This window comes from Peromyscus eremicus, chromosome 12, assembly GCF_949786415.1.
Source record: "Peromyscus eremicus chromosome 12, PerEre_H2_v1, whole genome shotgun sequence".
NCBI lineage: Eukaryota > Metazoa > Chordata > Mammalia > Rodentia > Cricetidae > Peromyscus > Peromyscus eremicus.
Genome location: NC_081428.1, coordinates 1,557,435 through 1,584,914, shown reverse-complemented (window position 1 = coordinate 1,584,914; position 27,480 = coordinate 1,557,435). Strand labels below are relative to the sequence as shown.

Sequence of the window (27,480 nt, the reverse complement as noted above, 5' to 3'; positions counted from 1 at the left end):
ACAACTGTTGTTGCAGCCCTATATTTTAATTAGTTGAGTTTTCATTTTTATTGAGTACAAAACATGTTTAATTTCTTTGAGACTTCTGCTTTAACCCATGGGGTTGTTTAGAACTGTTAGCATTTTTAATTTCTAAGTATTGGGACATCTCACAGTTCTCTCTATACCATTTGTTTCATGTTGGTAGTAATAGGTGTGGGGTTGGGGTTGGTCTATAGCAGTAGTTCTCAACCTGTGGGTCATGACCCCTTTGACAAACCTCTATGTCCAAAAATATTTACACTACAATGTACAACAGTAGTGAAATTACAGTTATGAAGAAGCAACAATAACAATTGTATGGTTGGGGGTCACCACAACATGAGGAACTGCATTAAGGGGTCTCAGCATTAGGAAGACTGAGAACCACAGGTCTATAGTCTTATAATTAACCCTAAGTGTTTTAGTGAGCTAGTTTATCAGGGCTGCATTTCCTCTGAGCACCTAGATTTCTATTCCCTTCCCCAACTGTGGCATCCTTAGTCTGTGGCTTAGAAATGTTGATGATCGGTGTGTGTGTGTGTGTGTGTGTGTGTGTGTGTGTGTGTGTGTGTGTGTGTCAGGGAGGCTGTAGGAAGCTTGCACAAGGAGGAAACTCTTTCCACAGGATGAACTTGTATGGTTTAGGTTTAGGAAAGCCCTTCTCCATAAGGAGTAGAAGCTGCTTTGGAGAAGACTGAGCACATTCACTTCACACTGGCTACTTGCTGGATTCCTTGCCACAGCCACGAAGGGGCTGATTTGATTGTAACCATGAGAAGCTTGTGGGGTCCATCAAGGGCAAGTCCAAAGAAGCATAAAGCCCCTCCAAGATTGAGACTCTAGACGTTCCTCATCATCCCCTTTGTTTTATTCAGCAATTTATTAGCACGACCATATCCATGTTCCTGCTCCTTGGGGCTCTAGCAGTTTCTTCAGCAAGCAGCCAGATGTCAGCTGCTCTCCTCCAGTGTGAGGTCTCATGGCATCCGGTGGCGGGGGGGGGGTTCATGTTTGTTTTTTCAGTGTGACTTGTTCTCTCATTCTCTTCTGTGTGGGTTCTGTGAGCAGCTGTCGGAGCTCAAGTGCTCTAGGGTTTTCTTAGAAGGGTGAAGGTGACCTTTATGTGCCAGAGCTGAGACTGGAACTCAGTCCATGTGATCCTGAAGAGATGGCAAGAGCCCCAGACCTCCTTACACATTTATTTTCTTTATAAATCTTGTTGGGATGCTCAGAAAGATTCTGCTAGTCAGATGACTAGAGAACTTGAGGAGAAAATCAAATATGTGTAATTTATAAATGTGACTTAATACAAAATGAACAAAGTTAAGATAAAAAATGAGCTGTTTATAAATGGGAGTAAACATTAATCAAAATCCCATTAAAGTACTTACTTGGAGTTGCTAGATTCCTAGATGGAATAATAAGGTTTGTGTGCTGGACTAAAAGTTAGGGGAAAGGGAGACTATAATAAATGGTCACATTAATTTCTAACTCCAAAATAATACTTTAAATATTTTTTCTCATCTAAGAAAAATGGGAGGTCTCTAAAATCCTTAAATGGATATATTTAAATATTAGAAGGAAATACAATCCAACCACACTGAGACCATTATGACCAATTTGGCCAGTGTTTCTTAGACTTCAGAGAAACACATACATAATACAATTTTGCACAAGTATGGAAGACACTGTATGCTGATATCTATATAATGATGGGCATTTCTGTCCCTCTGCTCCTGTAAACGCATCCTCATTTTCATTCTCACCTTTCAGACGGACTCTGCAGGTATGCTAGTATATGCCACTTCATAGCTGTCTATGTACTGCACGATTCCCTGGCATGCACCGACACACACTTACATGGATAATGTAATTCTAGGTAAACTTAAAGCAACGTAGGGGGAAAAGGTTTTTTTTTTTCCTTAATTTTTCTTCTTAAAATTCCAGGTTGTACACTGTGGTGGTTTGAAGGCCTCAAAGGGAGTGGCACTATTAGGAGGCATGGCCTTGTTGGAGTAGATATGGCCTTGTTGGAAGAAGTGTGTCACTGGGGGTGGGCTTTAAGGCCTCCTTTGCTCAAGCTACACCCAGTGAGATAGACCACTTCCTGTTGGCTGCAAGAGTCAAGATGTACAACTCTCAGCTACTTCTCCAGCACCATGTCTGCCTGCACGCCATGTCTCACCATGATGATAATGGACTAAAACTCTGAAACTGTAAGTGAGCCACCCCAATTAAATGTTTTTCCTTTATAAGAGTTACTATGGTCATGGCGTTTCTTCACAGCAATTGAAACCCTAACTAAGATACACACCATCATTGTGAGGAAGTCACACAGGAATTCAAGCAGATAGTAATATCCACAGTCAAAAGCAAAGAGATGAATGCATGCACATTTAACACTCAGATAGCCTTCTCTCAAAGCCAGGGAACATTGTCAACCTACTTCTTGGATGGGTATTTCTGTATCAGTTAAGGCAATGAAGACCATACCCTACAGACCTGCCCACAGGCCAACCTGATCTAGACAACTCCTCATTGTACTGGTTAGTGTTTTGTCAACTTGACACAAATTAGAGTCATCCCAGAACAGGGAGCCTCATTTGAGGAACTGTCTCCATCAGATAGGCCTGTGGACAAGTCCAAGGATCATTTTATTGGTTGATTACTGATGTGGGTGGGCCCACCTTTTAGTGGGTGGTGCCATTCTTGGGGAGGTGGTTCTGGGTGGTCTAAGAAAGCACACTGAAGAAAGAAACAAGCCAGTAGACAGCATTCCTCCATGGCCTCTACATCAGTTCTTGCCTTGAGTTTCTGCCCTGACTTCCCTCAGTGTTGGAGTATGATGTGGAAGTGTAAGCCAAACACACTCTTCCCCAAGTTGCTTCTAATCAAGGTACTTACCACAGCAGTGGGAAGCCACTACACGAGGGGTCACTGAGACTCTCTTCCCAGGTTCTACATTATGTCAAGCAGACAGTTGAAACTGTGCCTCACAGGGTATAGTACCAGTTCACCTTTTGGCACTCCAGGACCCTCACTTGGTAAGATGCTTATAGGTGTATTGACATCCAACAGCATTGGTGAGGATCATGTGCTCCTTTGTGCCTCTCTTCAGCTACCTTGTGAACCACAGCACTCAAGATCTGTCTACCTCTCACACCTCTTCTCTCACTTCTTCCTCAGAAGGTAGTGCCAGTGAAGAGTGCTTGCTACAAAACAACCTTTGCTCCAAGTCCACATGCAGAGCACATAGAACCAAACACAGTCATGTTCTTATAACACTCTATTAGTGTAATAATGACTGTCTGGTTATTCATCTCAGCCCTATTTTTCAGAGTTGTGATTTTTGAAGGTTTGGTATTTTGAGGGTAGGCAATATCAAATCATCCTAAGCAGGTCATGGATGTTATAAAAGAAGGTGGGCTTTGGACCTACATGGTCCTGATGTTGGCTTTGGCTTATAAGCAGTTAATATGGGAAGTGATCATACGCTTGACCATATGTGGTTTGGCTCTCATAGCTTGCACATGTGGCTGGCGTTGGATCTTTGGAGAGAAAGGACAGATGGAAGCTGTGGCTGGAACCCCCACCTCTACTCTTCTGTGATGCTCTAGATCTGGTTTGCTGTCTCTTTTCTTTTGCTTTCCTGTAATCACATGGTCCATGTCCTCTTTGTACTGCATTTAAATCTCAGTAGTTGACACTTCTTAGGGCCCAAAATAATACAGTTCAGTTTTCCATGACTTGCTGTGGGATGTCTTTCTGTATGCTGTGAATATGTGTGGCTCCCATTGGATAATAAGTAAAGCTGCATTGGCCTATGGCAGGGCAGAATGGAGCCAGAAGGGAAAATCCAAAAGAGATAGTGAGGGAAGAAAGGCAGGGGAGGAAGACATCAGCCTGCCATCCAAGAAGCAGCATGTAATGGGACACAGGAAAAGCCACAGAACACGTGGCGATACATAGATTAATAGAAATGGGTTGAGTTAAGATCTAAGAGCTAGCTAGAAAGAAGCTTGAGCCATTGGCCATACAGTTTATAATTAATATTAAGCCTCTGAATGATTATTTTATAAGCAGCGTGGGACCGTGGGTGGGAGAGATTTGTCTGGACCACAGGCCGGGTGAGACCGAAGAAACTTCCAGCTACAATGACCTTTGCTTTTGTACCCTGAGTGTCGTTCTGGGTTATTTTCTCTGACAGTACAATGTGCATGGGAGGCGTGTTGTGAACCTCAAGTTCTGGTCTAGCCTTAGCTTTAGTTCCTCTCTCCAGCTAGTGTCTAGAATCAACTAAATTCTCAGTCTCCTTCTAATTCTGACCTCTGTGAGCTCAAGGTTTTATAACTTGTTCTGTGCCAATTGTGACCATATATCTTATGCATGAAATCACTGTCACTGCTCTGTTTGTGTGAGAATATAACAGTGGTCATGCTAGGAGGATCTCACTGTCCACTACTAAGATCCCACAAAGATGCTCACAAGAGAAAAGGCTGTGGAGTCTAAATTTTGAATCATTTTGTGACAAAAGTTGTGCATTACTATGGGACCTCTATCTTCATCCCTACAGGAATTCAGGATATGGATGAGGGCCAGACCCTGGCCAGAGAACAAAGACAGATGAGACCCAAATTAGTGGCCTCACTTGGCTCCCAGTGTTTGCTAACCATTTATGCTGACTCCTACAAAGAACATTAATTCCCTTATAATGTGTGTGTGTGGCAGGGGGGGGGCACAAGAGAGGAAAGTGTTGGGTTTGCAAACATATAACCATTTATTTTCTCTCACATTTAGCTTGAAGAATGCCGTGTCAAGACCTATAATCGAGGCTACAAGCACTATTGCTTAAGTCTACCTGAAGCTCTTTCTGAGTGCTTTTAATCGCAGAAAGCCTAGCCAAAGGTGAGAAACAGAATTCAGCCCTCAAGGGCCATTTAGAGGGAAGAAAATGATGCCTCCCACGTGAGAGTCAAAGGCTGCCTTCTGTTCAGAGAGACGCTCTGTCCTCTCTACATCCTTCCAAATGTATTATCTGCAGGCAAGTTTGGCCTTGCTCCAGATGATAACGCAACTGCTTTAATGAGGATGTATCAAGATGGTATTTTTTTTTCAGAAAAAAAAAATCCATTTACACCAGACTAGAGGCCTTCATCCTCATATGGAGAGCTTGTTCCCACCAACTGTGACAAACATATGCTTGTATCATTCATGAGGCTAAGGAAGAAAGCTCATTGTTGCAATGGGTGATTTTTCAATTATTCCCAAGTAAAGTTGTTTGGATAAAAAAGTCAAAATCCCCATAGCCCCAAGTGATAAAGTAGGTCTATCAAGGGTTGGTATCCTGTGGTTTGTGGTACATTTCCACTGTTCAAAGTCCTTTACATGATGCTCTCGAATACCAACTTATTTATGTCCATGCATACTCTAGTCTACAAAAGCATTGTAAGCCTTGAACTTGGCTGCCCATGTTTCCTGTCTGCATTTTAGAAACTGCTTTCTGGGGGCAAGTGACTGACAGCTTCATTCCATATAGTATCTCAAAACACCAATTCCCAAAGGGGAGACTTAATCAACACCTGATGTCTAAATGACCCGAAATCTGCCTCTCTTAGGGCCCAGCTCCCTCTCCAAGAACATCTGAGCCGTCTATACCTTCCTACCATATTACAGACCCCTTCAGCCTGTGGTAGAAACACCTTCCTGTTCTGGACAGTCTCTGTGACTGAGGGGTATATTGTTGATTCAACTCTTTGATCGAACTTCTGATTTTATGAGGTGTTATTTCAGTTTAATACACATGGGGCCTGTGACCGAAGCAAGGAAGAACCTAGTCCAGGGCTGAGAGCACAGTAAGATTCCCAGTAGGCTCCTAGGGCTGGGCTGCATGGATAGAATTGTAATCTTAGGTTTTAGGTAAGTTTTCCATACCTCTGTTTCCTCATCTTTAAATGGAGTTAGTAATAATACCCATGTCTGAGGATGAATCCAAAGTCAGAATTTCTTGACATCCTTAGACAGAACTGTGAGCCTATTTCCTGTCAACAAGGGAAGTTTATTCAAAGGGAAACAACCTCTTGAGACCTCTGGATGCCTTCAGCCTAAAGCTGTCCTATTGAGACTTACTGTGGTATTTTACAGCAATGGATCTTGGGCTGCAGAGAAGCAGAATGTGGGAGACCTGAGCCAGACACAGTGGTTTAAAAAAATATATTTTATTTATTTCAAAATGTGACATTCAAGAAGCTTTTGGCGGGGGGAGGGGGGCATCTTAAAAGTTCCAAAGTTGAAGGCTTCATATGTGACTCAGTTGGCAGAATGTTTGCCTAGCATACATGAAGTCCTGGGTTTGGTCTCCTGTACCACATAAACTAGGCCTGGTGTTGGACAGAGGTGACAGCGAGGATATGAGACCATTCCCAGCTACACAGAGTTTAAGGATACCCTGACCTGAGCCATATGTGAGACACTGTCTTTAACAAACCTTCCAAATTTCGTGTGTGTGTGTGTGTGTGTGTGTGTGTGTGTGTGTGTGTGTATGTGTGTGTGTGTGTACATGCCTGCAATCTCATCTACCCAGGAAGTTGAGGTATGGAGATCTCAAGTTTGAAGATAGCCTGTGTAACTTAGCAAGATCCTGTCTCAAAATACAAATAAATACATCATAAAGAAAAGGGGCTAGGCTTGTAGCTCAGTGATCTAGTACTTGTATAGAATTCCTAAGGCTTGGGATTTGATTTCTAGAACAATAACAACAACAACAACAACATCAAATCCAAATTTCAATATCTGTTTGCTCATATGTCAGAAACTATGTATGCTCTGTCTGGTAGCAATCTGTCATGACCACCTGGTGAGACATTTGAACCCTTTCTTGTACTATGAACCTGGGCAAAAAAAAAAAATTTTTTTTCAGGGACTGTCAAGGTCAGAGACCCAGAGGAGAGTCTTTGTCATAAGCTGTCCCCTCAGTTCTTAACTTTATACCCATGGATGGTGCATCCCTCATCTGAGAAGCTTCTTTTAGTAGAAGATGATGGTTAACACAGTGATCCACAACACTATGCAGAGAATAAGAGACTGTGGGATGTTGAGCTCTAAATGAGACACCTGTATCACACCTACCTCCCAGGCACAGGGATCGTTACGGAAGGGGCACAGAAAGAGTTATAGAGCAGCAGGAGTGGGTGTGTGCTGTGGAAATGAACTGGCCAAATGCGACAGTGCAGCCACGCACCTTAACATATGGTCGCAATGACTGCACAAGACAGGCAGGAAAAGAATCCCAGTGTGGACCAGGGAGAGCCGCATTAGGTCCCACCCCCATCTGAGGAGCTATTGGCAACTGACAGCTCCTGGAGCAGGGAGAGTCGGTCTCTCCAGGGATGCAGGCCTGAGAGGATGCCCATACTCCAGCAGATGGCCCTGTACCCATGCACACATAGGCGGCACTGAAAGGACTCAGTGGGAATTAAAAGAATGTTTTAAAAAGAAAGAGCACATAAATCTTGGAGGGAAAAGTGATGAAGGGGTAGGGAAATAATTATAGGAGTGAGAAATAGGGTGAATTTGATCAAAACACATCAGATACTTGTTTGGATATTAAATAAATTTAATTTTTTTTTTATAAAAGAGTCAACATTTGAGGCTCCTACCCACTGCATCTCACTTTGGAGTTTGAATAGTAGAGAATTCTGTATGCTCACTCAGCTCTCTTGTCCCCATTAGGGACAGTCTCCATACACACTCAGACAAACTAGCTCAGATGTGGCAGTCCAGGCTAGGGAAGTGAGATCTGGGCCAGCTCACACTCATGAGAGCCTCTTTGTAAGCAGTAATACATAGACTTCTGTAGCGGACAGCTGTTCTGTCTATGACCTTGAAGCACTGCCCCTAGAAATGTAGCAGGTAACTGGTCTACCTGCCTATGACCTTGAAGTACATGCCCCTGGGCCGTGGCCTGGCAGTGATCCTTAAGACCTGAGATGCAGGTAGGCACTCTCTGTTTACTCCCTTGCTCCCTTGTGGTTTGGATGTGGGACTGAGACAGGCGACCAGAACAGTGTTCCACAACCTGTGACAATTTTCTTCTGTACGGTGAGTTTTTCTCCCTTAATAAATTCCTTTGCCCTTTAAGCAGACTCTGTGGAGTCTATATCTGGTGCCCAATGTGGGGCCTGAACCCACGACCCTGGGATTAAGAGTTCCATGCCCTACCAACTGAGCTAGCCCTAAACAGTAGGAAGCAATTCTAAGAAAACAGTGCCCCCTCTCCCAAACGTTTTATTTTTCTCAGGGTTATAGATAAGTGGTTTTAGTTGGGGGGGTGGAATAATAAAATTTAGACTCAGTATTCTCTTTAAGAAAAGAAAAAAGGGGGAATGGATAGATATAGGATATTAAGGTAGATTATTGTATCTACTAGTAAACTAATTTAGCAAACGATCAGCCTTGGATAATTTGCACTGATATGGGTTCTTGTATATCGATACAAATGTAAACTATTTTTATATTCTCATTTAAGATAATTTATATATTGATACAAATACAAAACTATATTTGTCACATTGTACATATGTTCCCACTCCTGTTTGAAATAGTTTGTATATTGATACAAATATAAAATCATATTTATCATATTGTATTATCATATTATACAATATTATCATATTGTATGTATGTTCTACCTCTGTTTAGGATATTTTGTATATTGATACATGTTAAGGATATTGTTCTCATATTACATATTGCACTATATATTTCTACCTCTGATTAAGATATTTTTGTATATTGTCAGAAGTTCAAGGTCATCGTCCTGATACTGTACATTTGTTTACAGATTGTTTATTTCTCTAATGTGAAGCCTTCGTCTTTAAGTTATTTAGGTTGGTAAGAATTACAGGTTAACAGTCACCTATGCTTGTCATTTCTGTAGTTACATTAGTTAGGTTCTCCAGATTTACAGATAACATAGGCCAGATGGATAGGTAATCTTCAAACACTTCATAGACCTAGAGAATATGGCATTTAAATGTTTCGAAAACTTAGAATTCCATTGATGTGAGACATGATTGTTCCTGGCAGTACTGATCTGATCTGGAGAGAATGTTGGGCTTCTAAGACATTTCTGTTTGGAAGTTTGTCTTCTTCTTGACACAAATTGGCCTGCTGGGCAAAGAACTGCCCTTGCCTGGACTGCTGACAATATGAACACTGTCCCTTCTGGATGAGCAGGACACAAGGAAAAGCAACTGCTGAACTCTGCCAAGACAGGGCAAGATGGTCTTTTAAAATTCCTGCTTCTAAAAATGGTCTGTCAGATATTCTAGGCCTGCAGCCAAAATGGATGCCCCAACCGTGCTGAGAAACATTAGGTGACTGTCCAGGCTGCCAGCAGTCTCTGTCTATTCTCACAAAATTTCAGAAATTGCTTGCTTGCATTTTCTGTTTTCTCAGGTATTATTATGTTCTTTCTCAGGTCTTTGATGGGGTTAAAGACTAGATAGTTACAGTTATGATCCTCTCATATCTTAGCTAAGAACATTTCAGATACTAGATTTTTTTTTTTTTTTTTTTTTTTTTTTTTTTTTTTTTTAGGATAGGACAGCTATTGGAATAATCTCTGTAACATACCATTTACCTATGTTCTGGACATCTCTGGATTTTAATATGTGTCCCTTGTTTGATGTTGTCCTTGCTTGTTATATTTCTATTTTTGTTTAGGTTATTACCTTTCTCCTCTCCTGGACAATACTTGATAATCATTCCTATTGTATATAGTTTTGTATTAGGTTAGAATTTTCTTATTTAGATAAAAGGAGATGTAGTGGACAGCTGTTCTGTCTATGACCTTGAAGCACTGCCCCTAGAGACACAGTAGCTCTACCCACCTATGACCTTGAAGTACATGCCCCTGGGGCATGGCCTGGCAGTGACCCTTAAGACCTGCGATACAGGTAGGCACCCTCTTTTCACTCCCTTGTGGTTTGGATATGGGATTGAGACAGGCAGCTGGAACAGTGTTCCAGAACCTGTGATAATTCTGTTCTGCACAGTGAGTTTTTCTCCCTTAATAAATTCCTTTGCCCTTTAAGCAGACTCTGTGGATTTCTCGCTATAGACTTCAGTTGAGAGTTTCAGGGCCAGGGCTGTGGGAGAGCTGGATGCTTCAGGGACATGCAAGCCTGCCAGCAATCAGTGGGGATGGAGGAAGTGTTTGAGTCATGAAGTCTAGCTGGCAGGTGGGCTGGCCTTAGTGGCCTCTGCAAGGAAGCCAAAGTCATCAGAGGGATCAAGTACAGAAGATTTACCTGTGGCTCCTTCTCTCCAGGATTAAGTAATTTACATGTGGTGCCCAAACAGCAAGGCCACCCAGCCCACAGCTTCTCTTTTCCATGCCTACCCCAAATCCAACTAGAAAGCTGAGCATCCCTAATCTATACAACTGAACTCCCAATCCTTCTGGTCATGAACATTTGGGGTAAGGGATACTCAACTTTTACTGGCTTTGCATGATCTTAAATGAAATGTGGTTATTCTTTAGTGATATCCACCTGAGGTGGAAGCAGTGTCCCTGGGAAGATTAAAAGCCTTTCCATGAGTTTCTGGAAGCTTAGCCTTTTCAAGTGATAGCATGCCTGTGCCCTTCTCACCTGAGTCTCTGACAGTGATGTCAGCCCCCACATGAGGTGACAGTTCAACTGACTTCTATTGAGAGGGGAGCAGCGATTTCTCTCTGAAGAACGGTGGATTCCACAATGCACGTGACATGTCTCATTCACCATCTAATTGTCAATCTTTTAAACTCTCCCCATGAATGACTTCAGAGACAGAGAACAGTCATGTGTCAGTGCAGAATCAGGCAATTATGATGGATTTCTGTAGCTCCTCACCAGCCCTGTCTGTCTCAAAGGCTTTCAGCAGAGAAGACTATGCACCATTTCAGATGTCAGATTCTAAATTCCCTGGTGCTGAAAGGTTATTTGGTGCTCTTGTATAAGAGATGGGATTAGTAGGTTTTCTTTTTCTTTTTTTCCAAGTGAAAAGACACAAAGGCAGAACACACTGGAAATAGAATACTGGGCTACATAAATTTCCTGGGAAGAGGAAACGCCAAGGACCGTCCAGTTGGCCATGGTACTGACTTAGATGAGAAGTGAGTGGGTTTTCCTGTGCTCTGAAGCTGAACTTTCTTAAATATGAATTTGTTATCTCAGCAACACTAAACCAAGATAAACTTAAGTTTTTATGGGACAAAGGAAATAATTCCATAGGGGGAGGGGAAAACTGGGATGTATTTCCTGCATAAGGGAGCTCAATCATTCAGGCAGGCAGGTGTTATATGTGATTAATAGTTGATTCTGTCTAGAATTCTAGAGGAAACTCCAATATGCCATTGATGTAGAAAAAGAGCTCACTAAATTCTCCACAGAAGGCACAGTGTTTGGGAAATAGAGAGCTCTTTGTCTGATGCTGAGAGTCGGGGTTGCTTGGTGCCAAAGCTCATCCCATCTACGTGGCATAGATCCCATGGGTACCTCCTCTCTGCTTTCTTTCACTTTAGGCTCCACTGTCCCAACTGTGTTCCTATCCCATGACTTGTGGCCCCGATGGTGGGCCCTTATTACCTACCTTCATATAGTGCCTGAATTGACTCCCCTGGGTCTGGGACTTTCAGTGCTCTGGGCCTCCCAGAGCACTGCTGCACACTCTAACCTGAGCTTAAGACTCAATCCTGTGTCTAGAGTGCTACACTGTGTCAATTTCAGAATGTTGAGAGATCTTCCTGCAGAAGTCTGGTCACATTTTATGCTATAGAATTAAAGCAAGTAAATGACACACACAGAAAAAAAAATAGCTTTACGAGATGATATTTTCAGCAAAATAATTGGTTCATAGAGATGGCTCAGTGGGCAAAGTCCTTCCCAGGAAATCATGAGGACGTTATTTGGATCCCCAATACTAACATAAAAGCCAGATGCAGTAGCATGCATCTGTAATCCTAGCACTCCTATGGCAAGATGGGCGGCAGGGACAGAGGAATCCCCCGAGGCTCATGGGCCAGCCAGCATGGTGCATACAGTGGTGAACAGCAAGAGATCCTGCATCAAACAGGGTGGAAGATGAGGAACAACACCTGAGGTTGTCTTCTGACCTCTCCATGTGCACTGTGGCACGTGCTCATCTGCATTTACACAGGACTGCACCTGCACATGAATGCTCATGCACACACACACACACACACACACACACACACACACACACACACACACGGGGGGGGGGTGGGGTGGGAAATCAAGTCTTCAGGGGAGGAAACATGATGAACTATTAGATAATTGGGTCCCTTGGCTTTGGTTGGTGCTTCTGGGATTCAAAAACACAATCTGTTTTCCACACAGATACACGCACACATGCAGATATGTTCTGTCATGAATATATGGTTGTTTTTTTTATTTGCTAGTGAAGAGGAAGCAAAGGGGAATGGAACTAACATCCTTATCATTTTCCTTATGTGTATTTAAAACTGGGTGAGGGGGTGAGTTAAGATCAAAACATGTTGTACAAAATCTTGAAGAACTAATTAAAAAAAATCCACTGAACAGTCAGTTCTGGGTTGCAAAATAGGATGTGACTAGTGTTTCTTCTGAGGCTTGTTTCACATCATACCCATAACCAGCAGACACAGATGCAAAATGCAGTCGTGGAGCTCTCTGTCCAAAATTATGAAGAAATGGGAAGAGGACCACAGCAGTGCTTTAATTCAGCATGGGTAGTTTCTGAGCACAGGGTCCCTGGGGTAAGCACAGGTCATCAAGCCAGCTGTGAAGCCAGCCTTGACTACAACATAGCAACCATTCAGGATTCTAGAATATTCTGTTTTTACATGTTATTTCAGTATTCTATCCCATGGCCTCTAAAGGGCCAGGGCTCTGAAATGGATGAGTACTTCTATAGGAGAAAAGGGAGACACAAAGAAAGGGAGGACTCCCTTGGGATAGCCACTGCTACTTCCTACCACATTAAGTTCCCTACAGGGTCCTAGATACAGGATGGGGTGGGCTCTGGAAGGTCTACCTTGCATTTACATCTGTGACGGTCACTTCATCCCTCCAACCCCAGAATGCTCAGCTAAAGGAAAACAGATGATGCACATTCCTGAGGCCCAGTGATTTTAAATGACACAATGAAACCCTTTGTGATCTACTAGACTGCAGTGAGCCTGGCCCCTCTCTCACTGTGGCTATGACTTTATTTATCACACATGCTCCAGTCCAGGTCTTATTAAAATTCACAATTGCACTGCAGTGGAGTATTCTCTGTCTCCTCGTTAAGTCTCTGTGCCTCCCTTGCAGTTTATTTGTTATGACACAGATCTAAGAGGCCTCAGAGATGAATTCCAAAGGAATGGGGGTGGGAGTGGCTGTGAGGGAGAGAATGCAAGTTGCTGAAGGCATCCTAGATCCAAGCTGATCATGCAGCAGCAGAGTCTCTGCTTAGAAATCCCGAACATCTGCAGTGAGAGCCACGCACAGCTGGAGGTGAGCAAGGTGAGGCTGCACACACGCCGTAGACCTCAGTTTCTGCCCGCCCTTGTACAAAAGCAGCATTTATAAAAGGATGAGACAAGAGAGGCTGAGGTGAGACTCACCAGGATGCACTATGTACGAACATGGGTAAAATGGCTGAAGTCCAAAGAGAATTAATTTAAAAGAAGCGAGCAAGTACAGCCTTGCTGTGACTGCTTGCAGAAGGGCTAGGTTCTGCCCTGGCAATTTCTCCATAAGACAGTGAACCTCATGGCTGTTCAGCATCCGGAAAACCTGATCAGGCATTAGTAATCTATGGGAAGAGAGATGTGAGTGGCAGTGAGAATTCTGCCCCTCCCTGTCACTAGCATTCCTGTCCATGTGCCCGAAGGCATCATGTTGCCCTAGCAATGGTTCAGCTGCCAGCACACAGCTGTGAGGGAAAGTCAGTAGAGGATTACTCCAGTGACCATCAGTGACATTTACTGACATGCATGTCATGTGGGCTACCACTGCCTATTGGGATGATGGACACAAAGTGCAAATCCTCAAACCAAGGTTGCATGGATGCGTTGAAGCCCTGAGGTGGAAGGACTTCATTTCTAAGGAGAGTAAGCCTTACATAGAACATTGCCATGCTATTAGGCTATGATCTCACTCCTCCTGAGGACAGAGAGTGCTTCTGGGCTTCCTGGGTAGTTAGTTAAGGTTTCTAGAACCCAGTTCCACAGTTTTTTGTGCCTACACCTCCATCCACTGCGCATGCCTCACTGTACTATTCCTCATCGGTACTCCCCTTGCCCTGCACCTCCTCCCGGCAGCAACTGTCTCCTGTTTCTCCCCAGCCTACTTCCCTCAAAAGGAATAGACTCACATGGGGTGGGACAAAGACATGTGCGGACACCTGAGCTACCAGCATCTTTTCTCTCTTGTTTTTAGAGTTGCTGCTGGCAGTGAGGGCTGGGGTGGGTGGGTTTGACCTTTCCCTTCCCTTGATCCTAGGCACTACCAAATGAGGAAGCCTTAGCACTAGCCTCCTCTGACTTGGGGAAGGCAGACTGCTGCGTCTCATTACTCTACAGGGACAGTCTGGAAGTTTCTACAGATAGAAGGAGGACAAGGGTGGTTAGTGAAGAGCATCCCTAGTGTTCTGGTAAGCTCCAGGTTCTTGCTCCTTAGGGTCATCAGAAAGTGCCCAGGGGCCTGAAGGAGTGCAGTGAGAATCCCACACCCTCCTCAGGGCAGCAGGTACCACAGGAAAAACGGCCCCTGGGGAGCAGGATACTGGCATGTCCCCTGTTCAGTAGCAACATGAGAAGCACCTCACAGTTGAACCAGAAGCCACTTCTCCACAGGCAGAAAGGGAAAGGGCCCATGGTATCAAGTACAGGTTGCTCCATATGTTGAAGTGATAGCAGAGGCTGGAGGTAAAAATAAGATTAAGAGTTAAAATGGTGGAATTTGGAGCATCGAGGAAGCTGAGCAAGAGGGCTAGTAGCTGGGTAAAGGTGACTAAAGATGGGTTAGAATCGTGGTGGGGTTGAGCCTATGATGGCAAAGAACAGACAGGCCCTATTGTCTTATTTGAAATCCTTTCTTCTAATGCAGCTAATTGTAGCAGACTGAACTGTTTCCCATTCTGTCTTAGGAGCATCTAGACTACAGTGCTGAGAGAGTACACACACACACACACACACACACACACACTTTTCGGATCCGTGTATAGCATCACATGGGCCTGGGGATCTGTCGTCAGGTCAGTTGTGAGCATTATGTGTAGTCTGGGATACAGACTTGGGGGTAGGGGCACTGACTTGAGGTGGAGCAGAAGCTGTGGTTCCATGAAGCTGAAGGAGAGTGGGGAACTGCAGGTCTGGTGTGCAGCTCCACCCAGGCAGCCTCATACTTGGAAGGGGTAGCGGGGTAATTTTACAAATGCTAAGAACAGCCCTACCGGCAGAAAGCCCCAACCTGTCACATACTTGAGACCATGGTAGAAATGTTTTAAAAGAGGCTGAGGTCTCCCTGGAGTTTTAAGCTCCATCATGGTCTACCTTGTAAATTCCACCCTTGGTGACCTTGGCTTCATGACCTTGTCTTTTAAAACTGTGAAGATGGCCTATGTACTTGGTTGAGTCTTCCTCTGCAGTGCTGTGGCCTGTAGCCTGACCTGGAGAGTTCAGGGCTTATGGGCTCTGTTGCAAGCTTGGTTCCTGCAGCATCTTAGCTTCTTCCTGCAGGCTTACAGCATGCCTGAAAAAAAATATCCTGCAGTGGGAAGGAGCTTAGCTGTCTTAAAGAGAAATCAAAGGCATGGACTCAGATATGGGGAACGGGAGAGGCTGTCGCCTTTAAGAAGTGAAATAGAAAGACCTGTAAAGCCAGGGCAGTGTGTGGTCCATGTGGAAAGCTGGAAGTAGAGTCTCAAGCTGACTGCTATATCATCAACGGTCCACCGTAATTGCTTTAAGATTGCACACTTAGAGTGGACTTGTTTGATTGATGGCTGCTAACACAATGCAATACATGGCCATTTTACATTCCCCACTGAAGAATCGACCCTGCATTTCTCAATCCCCTGACGGCTTTTCTGTGGTCTCCTTTATCTCTGCGGCTCATCAGAGAAAGGGCAACACACACATTAAGACACCCCTGAAGTGCCAGGTGACAGCTCAGTGATGGCTGCTGAGCTGCGCTAGGCCAGGGCTGACATCCCCAACCTCACCACTAATGAGAACATTGGAAAGATTACTGACATCTTCTGCCCACAGAGGTTGCCGGAAGTAATTAAGCACTGCTTCCACAAAGAGCTGCTTCGGAACACACAGGACTTGAACAGAAAAGAGCAAGTGACAGGGTTGAAAGCTGATGCTACCTGGGTTTCTAAGTCCCACCCTTATGACTCCTTCCCTGCTTGCCAGGCCAGCTCTAGGATTCATAAAATCACCATACACGCCCTCACTCTCCTTCCAGCTGTATTGTGGGGAAGCAGGGGACCATCTGCAGGTTGCTAGGCTCCTAGGCGTCTTGGTCTGCAGCATGCTGTTTATCTTCTTTCCCATTATCAAGGAAGCAGGGCATAGGATGCTCTGTTGCTGAGGAAGCTGACCTTGTAAAGGACTAGATGCACAATGAGCCATCAAGGGCAGGACTATGTATTCCCTAGGCTAGAAATGCGGTGGGGCACACAGACCACTAAAAATCACATGTTGAATGATACTGCATGACATGCAAATAGTCAACAAATACAAAGAGGCCTGACTGGAATAGACTGTGAAACATTTAGATGTTTCCAGTTATGGGAAAACAGACACACATTCATAGTACGGAAGAGCACAGTATTTGCCAGTGAATTTGGGGGGCAGTTCCTATCATTCCCATGCTTTCTGCCATGTGAGTCAGCCCTGATGGAGTGTTTCTTGTTTTTGTCTCTTGTATTAGGGAAATTTTTGCATTACTATAATTAAAGGCTGATGCTATAAAGAAAAGGTTATTTAGGTCACAAGGTTAGATATTCTGTGTGTGAGTGATGGGTACCACAGAGAAGGCACAGTCATCTATCTCTACGTCCCAAAACTTGGGGACTGTGCAGTAAGGAGTTTGAAAATTTCTTATCAAATAAATCATATATATGTGGTTATGTGACCCAATAAACAGTATAACTGGCATTTATCCTGGTTTTCTGGATGTGGCTTCAAAGCCCTTTGGAACTCCCTGAGTTACGAATGCATTCTGTTATCTTCCTTCCGGCCACGTCTGAGTTTGTGCTGTTGAAGTGACTCATGATGGGACCAACTAGTTTCCAGGGATGGGTTATCTATCCCAGAAAGAACAAGTCTACAATTAGAGGGCTGAGTGTTCAGACCCAGCCTTGACATCTGAGAACATGAGCAGATGGAGTTCAAGTTCACACATGTGGCTGATGATTTAATCAAATCATAGTTCTGGAACATAGATACAAGCTCTGGACATTAAGACTCAGACACCTTGGCAGTGGTATAACAATATCCTCTCAGGTCAAACCTTCTTTCATGTTGGAGGGAAGCTGCTTAGAACTTTCAGATGTTCTAAGTGCTGGTGAAACATTCCATATTGCAGGGAAGCTTGATAAGCTCATGAGATAAACAATTTAATATTTCCAGGAAGCCCCTGAAACTGACCAGAACAAGGTCTGACAAGTTCAGCTGGCTAGAAGAAGCTCAGACCAGCTGAACTGCCCAGAAGAATACTCCCTAAGCTGCTGAGGTACTGGCAAGCTGCACAGTGTCCTCCAGGTTTCCAGCTTTCATGAATGTCACTCATGCTGGGGTGGGCTTTGGTGATACGGCTGTCTTTGAGTGATTTCTTTTTCTGTAACTAACCCTTCACCCATATTTCTGCAGGTAATCCCAATAAAGCTCATTGGTTCACCAAGTTGTACTTGGATGGTTGTTTGTTTATTTGTTTATTTATGTTGGCTGCCTATCTGTGCTGACTAGACATTTGTTCTCGCCTCCCCAGGAATAGTGTCACATAGCAAGTGACCATATCAGTGTTCTGGGATAGGGACATACCCAAATCCACAAGCACAGAAGCTCCTGAACTTTGAACTGAGGACCCTTCCAGATATTGTCACATGTCCCCATGTATCTGGCTATTCATTTGGATCCTCTGTAGTAGTGTCACTGAGGACAATTTTGAGTTCCATAAGTTGTTCTAACAAATTATCAAACATAAAGAGGTTGTGTGACCTTTAACTCAGAACTTGCCAGGCAGAAGAGGAGGCCATCTGAGAAGTCCAATTACTGCTGGTGTCTGAAGTGAGGGAAGTCTTGCTGGGACATGATGCTAACTCCAGGTCGTTAGTGTGAGAGTTGAACTGAATCACAGGACACTGCCTGGAGTATAGAATGGTATTAGGATGTAGACCATTTGTCAAACAGAGGGCTTTGATGGTTAGTAAGCATTAGAGAAATAGCCAGTGCCAAGGTCAATAAAAGATCCTTTGTCCCCCACTGTCTCCTTGTGTCACCCCAGCACAATAGGAGCAAGCAGTCCTGAATGAAAAGACTTGATGCTCCAGGCCAGGGGAGAGCAGAATATCACAGTTTAAATTGGATTGACCATTGTGATGGGCTAGAAGATAGCCCAGAGTGCATTTGAAGTCAGTGACAGGAGAAAACAGAATGAATCCATTCCTAACCAGGACCAGATGTTTCAATAAGTTTGATATGTAAACATATCTGTACACTTTTGGATTTGAAGCGTGTTTGATGATTGCTTTATTTAGAGGTCTTCAGCTGATGAGACCCATTGGTATTATGGAGGGTGAAAAATGCACTTTATTCATTAGCTAACAATTGAAATGCTAGTAACATCTGTGATAGACCTTCATAGTGTCATCTAGGATGGTGCCTGACCACACATTGAGGAACCATGCCTAGCAAGATGACACATAAAAGAACCGTAGTGGTACAGCCTTCAAGACCCACATCTAGCAACCAACTTCCTTCAGTTAGGACCCACTACGAAATGGGGGAGGCCTAGTCAGCTCACTGTTCTGGAAACTGAAAATCCAAAGACTAAACTCATGGCTCTAGTGATAAGACCTGAACAGCATCACACCATGGCCAATGTCATCATGGAGGGAACACCCCCAATACCCTGTGACATTGTCCATAAGATTTAAATGAAAACCCTCCCCTCCTTCTTGATATCCCAAGGCGTGACTGTGACCTCGGAATGGCAAACACTTTCTGACCATATTTCAGTCCTAGCAATGGCCCATTCTGCATTAACCCTACACACAAGGCACAGAAGATGAGGCTGTTGGCCTGCAGAGCTGAGATGGGAAGTGTCACTCTAGTTGTGCTTAGAAGTCTACAGAAAGCAGAGAAGTGAAAGGAATCCACATTCCGAAACCTCTCAGTGTCTGCTGTCTGTGGTTTGGTGTCTCTCCATCCTATAGCACACACTAGCTAGAAACTGCTAGTTTTCCATTTCCAGAGTAGCTGATTTCAAAGGGCATGAACACAGGGCATGGTCTCCAGGATCAATGAATATGAGATCAGGTTCAAATGCTACCTAGACATGCACTAAAATACTGCATACCAGGCATGAAGATGGAGATGGAGTTGTGCACATTTATCTAGAACAATAACCTTGACAAAGTATCCATCTCCTGTCCAGTGATGACTCTCCCTTTTTGATATGTTCCCACCATGATGACATCTGCCATAGCGTGGTGCAGTTTAGGGTCTATCACCAGAATCAGGACCTTAGTCTTTCAACTTCCAAAATTATGACCTGACTAGTCTTATAGACAGCTAGGTATCTGGCATTTCATTATGTAACTAAAATAGACTAAAGTTACAAACACGAAAATTAGAATCACCAGAGTACCTTTTATCTTCTAGCTCTTTCTATAGTATAGATGAATATCTCCACTGTATTTAAAAACTCCTGTGTATGTCTTTTTAACATAATATAATGATCATGTAGACCCACAGTTCTTTGATATAAAATGAACTACAAACTAGCTTACCAGCTTTGTGATGACAAGGTTCTTGTTGGCCTGTGGGTATATGGGCCATTCTCCACTACTGTTGGCTTTAATATCAATAGCTGAGAGGCAAGACATAAAATGTGGACATCAACATTGTGTTCTGAAATCCACTGGTTCAACAGTGTGGGAATTTAGACGAACAGGAAGAATGTGTGTGCAGAGCTCTACTGTCCAGACCCCTGCCTCTGCCATTCTGCTCAGCCAGGTCTGAATTGTAAAGAGCAGATGGCTGGTTCCTGCCCTGATGGCCTCGGACACCCCACCATGACTTGCCTTGCATTACAAAAGCTCATCAGCAAATGTGCTCTGGGGATGCTGACTTTGGATCTGTCCTAACACAAGCATTCCAGATTGTCTCTGCAAAGGTCATATCTGGGTGTCCTCAAGGGAGAGGAGAGAGTCGTGGCCCCAGTCTGTGCTCAACTATGAATGAATCACAGGAGGGAGTTTTCCAAGTTCACCTTTCCAGGAGTGCATTGGCATGCTTACAGGACAGATGATTAGACAGCTCTTTTCAGCTGAATTTACAGAATAAATCTGGCCCAGGGGCCTCTGAGGATGACATGAGTACAGAGCCAGCCTACTTCAGTCATAAATAAAATTAGGCATTGTTGTCTGCATCCTTTCCAAGATGGATTTAGTTTAAATTAAATGAGTGATTATAAAGAAGCAAGAATATAGAAGGACCCAGGATCTGGGCAGGAAACACCACTTGGACCTTCCTGTTCTCCTGATGAAGACAAACAAGCTTCAGCAGCAGCATCAAACAAAGCAGTTCCTTCCTTCAAGATCTGCTGGTGCATCCAGTCTCAGGACTAGAGTCATGGATGCCAGGCTGGAGCTGAGTGGGGAAACAGCCGCTCAGAACAGCCAATAGGCAGCTGCTTGGACACACATGTGGCTTGTTTGATGGCATTCATGTTATTGTCTGTATTCAGACATAATGATGAAAGGTCTTCCTTTGAATTGTTTCAGCTACATAAATAAGAAGGGAAGGCATAATATCATTCTCAAATGGCATAAAATTCAATTGTCTGAGAAAATTAATAAAAAATATCTAAACATCAGGTAGAAAAAACTGTACCTCTTTCTTAGGGGACATGAAGAGCACCAGAGCCAAAGGGTGGTAAGCTTCACACTTGGGGCCATCAATTTTAGATAACAGTAAAAGGAAGAATGATAAATAAAGGGTTAGAGGTGGAGAAGAATGTACTTTAGCACAGCTTCAACATGAAAATGCAAATATTTAAAATGCCATGATTCTGATGGGGAAATTAAAAAACAAATCAAGAAGTCCCCAGGATGAGCTCAGCGGGTAAAGGCACTAGCCATGTGCAAACCCTGTGACCTGAACTGGGTAACTGGAACCCACATATAATAGATAGAGAGAACCATCTCCACAAAGTTGTTTTCTGCCCTCTACATGTGCCATAGCATATATGACCCTCCCCATCTCACATCACACACACACACAAATACTAAAAAAAAAAAAAAAAAAGTCTGCATGAGTGCCGAGGTTATGAGTACAGCAGGTTCCACCTATGAAGGGTCAATCATAACTCTCTGACCCTCTACTGCCAGAGCATGCCATCACAACTCCTGAACATACAGGTAATTAATCCCATCTTACAGATGAGAAGCATGAAACTTTTGGGAGTGTTATAACTTGACCCTAGTTCACACATGCTGTGGGATAATGCTTTTATACACTGGTTTAATAAAACGCTGATTGGCCAGTAGCCAGGCAGGAAGTATAGGTGGGATAAGCAGACAAGGAGAATTCTGGGAAGAGGAAGGCTGAGTGAGGAGATGCCAGCCCGCTGTCCAGGGAGCAGCATGTAATGGCACACGGGTAAAGCCATGGAAAATGTAGCAACATATAGATTAACAGAAATGGGCTGAGTTTAAGTGTAAGAGCTAGTCAGTGGTAGGCCTGAGCTAATGGCTGAGCAGTTTAAATTAATATAAGCCTCTGTGTGTTTACTTGGGTCTGAGAGGCTGCAGACTGGGCGGGACACAGGAAAACTTTTTGCTACACACACAAGTTTCTCATAGGTGGAACTGGGGAATGAAACCAGATAATCTAACCTCAGACCTCAAACTGCTAATTGTTACAATCCATATTAGAAATTGCTAACTAAAACAGTCCTGAAAATCATAACATATAAAAGCTCCGTTGAAGTACAATTTACATTCATGTTTTTACATCACATAATACAGTAGAGGTTTGTATATTTACAGAGTATATATATTTAGATCCTGCTAAATCTAGAATATTCTTATTACATGTACTAATCTAAGTAGGGGTTCCTCTCTCATTTTTGCTCTGTGGTAAAGATCTGAGGGTTCCAGTAGCAGAGTAAAGAAGGCAGTCTAAGAACAAATGAAACTCTACATGAAAGAGAGAGTAATGGGTTATTTTCCTCCCAGCCTAACATGACCATGAAGACATGGTGGGACTTCAGAAGCGGGTCTGAGAGTTGTCAAGACCCCAAGATCTATCTGGTAGAAGTTAAAAGGCCTGGTATGAACATAGATGTGCACACCCAGGAACACACATGCTAGTTGGTATCTTGTCAGCTTGACACAGTGAGGGTCATCAGGGAAGGGGGAACTTCCATTAAGAAAATGCCTCTATCGGATTGGCCTGTAGGGAAGTCTATGGGACATTGTCTTAATTAATGACTAATATGAGAGCGCCTAGCTCACTGTGGGCAGTGCAGTTCTTGAGAAGGTGGCCCTGGCTTGCATAAAGAAAACTGAGCAAGCCATGGAGAGCACACAGCACTTCTCCATGGTTCCTGCCTCTGCTCTTGCTCAAGTTCCTGCCCTGTCTTCCCAGTATGATTGGAATGTATAAGCCAAATAAACCCTTTCCTCTCCCAAAAGTTGCTTCTGGTCAGTTTTCTGTGACAGTGACAGAAAGCAAAGGATAACGCCATACACTCTGGCATCACAGAGTTCTGCCCAGGCTGAGCATGACGGAAGGGGGTGGCAGGTCAGGCTGTACTGTGGCCTGTGGGTTGCTCTGGGGCTAGAGGCTTCATCAGATCCCAAGAGTAACTGTCTCTCCAGGGATGCTCCTACCCCTGTTTGATAAGTGATGTTCTTTCATGCTGCATGAGGGGATCAGAAAGGATTGAAGCAGAGAGGCAGACAAAAGAAGAGCTGCTTGCTCAGCGTGAGCTACTGCAATCAGTGTTCCTCGAAAGATACAGCCAGTGGCAGAACTCTGGAGGGGGCAGGTGCAATTTTGGCACCTGAGGGAAACATTAGGAATGCCTTTCATTTGAGAGCCCTAGTAGTTTGGGGAATTATTTTCTCAGAAAAATCACCATGTTCCTGAGACTCCAAATAGCCCGTTATAGCAGAAGAGGTTTGGTCTGGGTGCCTGGCTTGATTTTTGCATTCGATGCCCATGGGGGTTAGAGGTAGTGTGGCCCGGAAAGCCCAGGCTTGATCAGAGGCAGGGCTCTGCCATTTCTGTGTTTGCCACCAAGGCTCCTCTAGTGTTTACTTTTTTTCCTGAGAGGATTTTTGGTACAAGATAAATTAGAGCTGAGATGGCGGTATAGACTCAGAAGCATGAATGCCAGCTGAGTTGGAAGGCTTTGCACAGATCAATCTTCCATCCTGTTGATGGCTTTCCCTGACAGTTCCCCACAGTCTGCCTGTTATCTGCCAGGCACCTTGTGCCTGCTTCCTAACAAAAGAGGGCTGTGGTGGATGTCTGTCACTAAAACACCTTTTCTGACATGAGTCACTGTGTGCAGTAAGCAAGCTGGACAGAAGGGTAGTCAGTGCTCACCCCCAGTTTCCTGCTGCAACCCCCACAGTCCTCAGTAACAGGTATACGCTTTGCAAATGTGTTTGAAGCTTAGCTCCAGCCAAACCCTGAGTTTCCCTCTGAGCAGCCACCTCCATCCCCTGACATTGCCCAAGGAAGTGGCAAGCTCTCCCATATAGAAATAAGTGCAGCCCCTATACAATAAGACCAATTAACTAGAATATATAAAGAACTCAGAAAAAGTGATACCCACCCCAGTCATCCATCCAATAAATGAGCAAATGAATAAACAATCCCTTTTTTGAAAAAAAAAAAAACAAGTTAAAAACTACCAACAAATGCATGAAGATTATTCACCTAGGCATCAGGGAAATGCCAATGAAAACTACCTTGAGATTTATTTTTATCTTACCCTAGACAAAATAGCTTGCTTCAAGAAAACCAAGGACAACTAGTGCTAGTGAAGAGTTGTGGGAAAGGAGCCTTCATACAAAGCTGGTGGGGATGTAAATTAGTGTAACCACTGTGGAAATCAGTGGGGAGGTTCTTCCAAAACTAGAACCAGTATGCTTGAATGATACAGCTATACTTCTCCTGGGAATATGCCCAAAGGAATCAAAATTAGCAGACTATGGGACGCCTGTTCACTCTTGCTTGTTGCAGCAGAATTCACTACAGACCAGCTATGGAACCGATCTAGGGATCCATCAAGAGCTGGATGGATGAAGGACATGTAACACACACACACACACACACACACACACACACACACACACACACACTCACACACAGGCACAGTGGAACACAGTGAAGTTTTATGAATAAGCAAGAATGCACAGGGAGATAGATAGAACTGGAGATCACATTAAGTGAATTAAGACAGAACCAAAAAACTCCTAAATATTACATATTTTCTCTCATATGTGAAATACACACACATTTGAAAGTTAGAGGGAACCACTTGGACTGTTTGAGAAGAATAAGGAAATTAGTGGACAGGAGGATAGGAGAGGGTAACGGATATGGAATATGATTAAGGCACATGCTATACTTGAATGAATTGTCATAGTGAAGCCTATCACTTTGTATGATAAATATACATTAATTAAAATAATGGAAATAGAACTGGGCAATAGAAACGGGAATACCCTTGACAGGTTTATTTGCAACCATGCAAACCTTATATTTATTTTTCTTCCATTTGGAAGTCTCTGGAAACTTGGATTCTTCCTCAAGGGTAGAAGAGGCTGGCCAAGAGTCTGGAGGTGTTACCCCAGGGCTGACAGTTGGTCATGTCATGGGGACCATGTGAATGGTCTCTGAAGCTGGAAGTTCTCTCTCCTCTTCCTTCCTCCTGTGCTCTGGCATTTATGTTTTCTTCTCTAGAATGATTGCTCTTATTTCTAGAGAGTCATTATGTTTTCTTTATCTCCGTAGTCCATGATTTTGTTGTTTTATAACACACTAATTATATGGTTTCAGAGGACCCCAGGACTTGGCTGGTTCGAAAAAACACTTCCTAGCATGCCTACAGCCGACCTTGGCCTCCTCCCTCACCCATGTAAATCACATGGAGATACCTCTTGCTCCAGTCTGTGAACAGTGTGCATCTTTCCCCTTCTCCTCCTTTCTGCAATGACCTGCCCAGCCTCAAAATGCTTGCCCCTTTAGATCCTCACATGCTGCAAGTCACAGGAAAACGTAATGGAATCCAGCTACTATCACAAAAGCTACTACTTGGAAAAGTCAAGGACTTTTCTGAAGGTCAAGCCATGGCTTAAGAAGTCTTGGTGAATGGTAAATGAAGACCACATGAGAATAGGAAGAAGCAAAGTGCTACAGAGGCCCACAGAAATCCACAAAGATACCCCCACAACAGACTGCTGGCAATGGTCGAGACACAGCCTGAACTGACCTACTCTGGTGATGGGATGGCCAAACACCCTAATTGTCGAGCTAGAAACCTCATCCAACTACTGAGGGATCTGGATGCAGAGATCCATGACTAGGCCCCGGGTGGATCTCTGGGAGTCCAATTAGCGAGAATGAGGAGGGTTTATATGAGAATTGTTGAGACCAAGGTTGGATAAAGCACAGAGACAAATAGCCAAATGAACGGAAACACATGAACTATGAACCAATGGCTGAGGGGTCACCAACTGGATCAGGCCCTCTGAGTGGGTGAGACAGTTGATTGGCCTGATCTGTTTGGGAGGCATCCAGGCAGTGGGACCGGGTCCTGTGCTCATTGCATGATTCGGCTGTTTGAAACCTGGGGCCTATGCAGGGTTGCTTGGCTCGGCCTGTGAGGAGGGGACTGGACCTACCTGGACTGAGTCTACCAGGTTGATCTCAGTCTGCGGGGAAGGCTTTGCCCTGGAGAAGATGGGAATGGGGGGCAGGCTGGGGGGAAGGTGAGAGGAGCGGGAGGGGGAAGAACAAGGGAATCCGTGGCTGATATGTAGAACTGAATTGTATTGCAAAATAAAAATTAAAAAAAAAAAAAGTAAAAAGAGAAAAAAAAAAGAAGTCTTGGTGATACTTTAGTTTTTGTATATATACTAGCTGGTTCCTAAAATGATTTTCTTGTGTGATTCCATGGACTCCTAACAGTATATTTATCTAAAATACCTATCAAGCATCCAAGGCCAAACAATCTCCTGGACTAAGGTAACAAACACCCTTATGGAAACAACACATGTCTCTTAGGTCAGGCAGATAGCTTTATTTCTTGTACAATTAAGGCGAGACCCTCCTTTCTTATACAGCCTTACTAACATTATAGACTTCTAACTTCTTACCTAACCACTTCTAGGAATGTAGATTGAGCACATAAATTCCCTTTTTGATATACTAACAGATCATTAGTTCTCAGTTGACCTCCTCCTTTACCACTCCCCTATGGGGTGGCAAAAGAAAACCTGGTGGTCACTGCCTGAGGAAAACTCTTATCTGCCTTTATTACCCTATAGCCTGGTGACCTTGCTCAGCCAGAGGATTGTTATTGCTTGGTTTTATAACTGAATACCTGAGAGATGTGGGGGCTGAGACGTATAAGGAGACTTAGAGGAAGTTTTGAGAGAGGACTTGAGGACGAGATGGAGAAGAGACAAGAGAATGGAAGAACTAGATGGGTAAGAACTGGAGAGGAATGAACTAGATGGGGAAGATTAGATTGAACGGCTAGAAGAATACCAGAGGAACAAGATGGAAGATGAGGAAGGGTCAGATGGGGAAGAATAAGATGAGAAAGAAGGAGATGGGAGAGGAGCTAAGATGGAAAGGAACTAGATGGATGAGAACCTAGATGGGGCAAAATTAAGATGAGAGAATTAAGATAGAACTTGGAGGGACAGTAAATAAATGTAGAGAGAAGTCAGGCAAGAAAGGAGCTAGGCATGAGAGCCCAATAGAAGCTGTGTAGAGAGAGAACTGACACAGAATAATAAAGTGTATGGACTAAGGAGGTTCGTGTACATAGATTCATTTCATATCATCAAAGATAATTATCAGCTTCTTTAACATCAAACTCTAATGCAGCGGGACCGAGCTCTGTAACTCTACAATGCCTTAGTCAGCCCCAGTTTCTATATCATCAACAG

The 27,480-nt window shown here is 43.8% G+C and overlaps 1 protein-coding gene across 1 annotated transcript in view; it reads right to left on the bottom strand.

Moving 5' to 3' along the window:
- Dscam (DS cell adhesion molecule) overlaps positions 1-27,480 on the bottom strand; it is a 488,931-nt gene that overhangs the window by 161,121 nt on the left and 300,330 nt on the right. The gene's annotated exons all lie outside the window — the stretch shown is intronic.